The sequence below is a fragment of the Notolepis coatsorum genome, assembly GCF_963971535.1.
Source record: "Notolepis coatsorum genome assembly, chromosome: 5".
Taxonomy (NCBI): domain Eukaryota; kingdom Metazoa; phylum Chordata; class Actinopteri; order Aulopiformes; family Paralepididae; genus Notolepis; species Notolepis coatsorum.
Genome location: NC_140169.1, coordinates 36217703 through 36220461, shown reverse-complemented (window position 1 = coordinate 36220461; position 2759 = coordinate 36217703). Strand labels below are relative to the sequence as shown.

The 2759-nt window shown below is 39.3% G+C and overlaps 1 long non-coding RNA gene across 1 annotated transcript; it reads right to left on the bottom strand.

The window, feature by feature from the left end:
• Nucleotides 1-953: 953 nt before the first annotated feature.
• Nucleotides 954-2450, bottom strand: LOC311227923. The gene is made up of 3 exons (XR_014619652.1): nucleotides 2354-2450; nucleotides 1844-1985; nucleotides 954-1087 (listed from the first exon to the last, which is right to left on the bottom strand). It is a non-coding gene; the product is annotated as an uncharacterized lncRNA (long non-coding RNA).
• Nucleotides 2451-2759: the final 309 nt, after the last annotated feature.

Below are 2759 nucleotides of genomic sequence, written 5' to 3'. Positions count from 1 at the left end.
GAGTAGTATTAGGTTTGCGGATTGGTCCTTGTGCAAGACTATAGATATATAATCATTGTTACAACTCAATTGTACCCCTGTAACAGTCTTCTCCCAGAGTCCATACCCAACATGTGTGTGCAGGGGTGTAAAGAACGAAGTGCAATTAGTCAAAAGTACATTTGTACTTTACTTGAGTAGTATTAGGTTTGCGGATTGGTCCTTGTGCAAGATTATAGATATATAATCATTGTTACAACTCAATAACAGTCTTCTCCCAGAGTCCATACCCAACATGTGTACCATAAAACAGGCCTTGAGAGATAATTAACAAAACATGTAACAAAATAAAATAGTCCATACACGCAACATGGGTGTAAAGAATGAAGTGCAATTAGTCAAAAGTACATTTGTACTTTACTTGAGTAGTGCGGATTGGTCCTTGTGCAAGACTATAGAAGGTGGGGATCTTTGATTAAACACTGCTATCAGAAGAATAGACAGTCAGAAATTTTTTTTTACTTTTAACTAAGTACATTTTAAAAGTAGAAACTTTAGTAGAGACTTTTACTCATGTGTTTTACTCGAGTACAATTTTGAGACGGTACCCATACTTTCACTTAAAACTCCCAACATTTTGTGAAATTAGCAGTCTTCTCCAGAGAGAGACAAGAAGATAGATACCAGTCTCCTCTCTGTGCGTCGAGTAGAAAGCTATCTGGCTGCATGTTAGCCTAGCTTAGTACAATGAATGGAAGCGGGCATGACTGGTTAGCCTAGGCATTGTCCAACTAACACCTCTCCCGAAGGCTATACACAGTCATGTCCGCTTCCATTCATTGTGCTAAGCCAGATAGATTTCTACTCAATGCACAGATACGAGACTGGTATACATCTTCTTGTCTCTCTCTGGAGAAGACTGTAAGCATGAATATGATCAGTTCAAAATGTTGTCTACCTATGGTGTAGAGGAAACAATTTTGTCTTTCAGATCCTTTACTTAGGGATGGCTGGGGGATTTACTGTGTGTTTGCATGTGTATACGACAGTGGTTTGGTCGGTAGAGCAGTCGTCTTTATCCGGAGGTTCCCGGTTTGATTTCCCGCTCCTGGATAGATAGAAAGATAGATAGAGAAAAGTAGGGGGAGGGGACAGATAGTTAGTTCAGGGATGTGATTGTGCCTTAAGAAAAAAACATGAAAATCTTCGAAATGATATTCTTTTATTTATATATTATAAACACTCCATTTGAATGAATGAACACATTTTATTTGTATAGATTGAACTGTTCCCAGGGAAGAGGAAGGTGGGAGAGGAAAGGGACAAAGAAAATGCATCAAATATCTCAGTGTCCCCCTAAACAATTTGAAGGGGGTCATCGGACCCCTCCCAAGTCATCCTGGCTCAAACACTAACGGTAGGACCTTATCTTTTCTTCTTTGCAACCAGATTGTGCAACACCTGTAACCGCCTCCTCTAGTCTTGCCTACTGCGAAGGGCTGCAGTTGGACTAATGGACTCTTTCGCTCTCAAGTCGATTTTGAGAATGAAGGTGCACGTGGTGACATTTCTCCATCTGCTTCTTGGTTATGTCTAGGTTGGCTTCTGTACCTCATGCTTGAGAGTTTGATGTTTCTACAGAGCGGTACACTGGTGTCACCAGGGTGGAGTTTTCAATACAGTCTTCACTGTGATAAATCAACAATTATTGGAAAGATTATTTTGTGTCATGCACAAAGTATAGATGTCCTGACTTGCAAACACTAGTTTGCCAACATGAAATCTGTGGAGTGGTTAAAATGTAGTTTTAATGACTTCAACATTCAGTAAGTATGTAAACGTAGACAGACAGACCACAACTTACTAAGAAGGAACTGCTAATTGTCTCAAGGCCCGATCTCTCCTTCCTCCATCTCTATCTGCCGAGAGCTGAAGCCACCTTTTAGTATAGCGCTCTACATCTGCATCAGATGCACTTTTAGTGCCCGCATTGAGTCTCACGGACCCTAAAAAAAGACAAAGAATGGGACAGGTGAAGCCCTATCATAAGAAACTTCCATTAACTTTTTTTTTTAATGCTTTCTTGATACTCATCCAACTATAAGTGTTTTGAGAGTCGGTCAGAGTGATGAAGGCATTAGATTTACATCGGCTCAAAGCTCAAATAAATCAAGGATGTGATTTTTCCGGCCTGAAAATGTGATCCACGTGAATCCACGTACATTTCCGTGCCAATTCATATTTAAAGTATACAGACATGAATGGTATCAATCTCCTCAACTCTGGTCAAGAAAGCAAATACGCATATTACCCAAAATGTTGAACTATTCCTTTAGAAGATTAAGAAACCATATAATAATAAAGCAAAACGTACTCAGGACAACATCTTTAATTGCAAGTGGCTCGAATTTTCTTGGCCAGCTGGTTTGTCACTAGTTTCGCCATAGTCCTCCAAACAGTTTCTTTAACAGTCAATCCCCCAGCCATCGCCAAGTGAAGGATCTGAAAGACAAAATTGTTTAGTTTCCTCTACTCAGGAGTGGTGGACCAAGAACATACCACCATAGGTAGACAATTGGAAACTGATCATATTCATGATAGCAAAAAAAAAGAAGAAAAAGCATAAGGCCTAGTGCGTAGAAGTAGCCCTAATCATGATCAAGTAACCAAATATATAATAATAAATAGAATGGGAGAAAAAAAGTAGATAAAAAAAAGGGCCATAGGTCAAAAGTCTCAGCAAATGTCAATTCCTCAAATATACATTTTCACCTACCAAT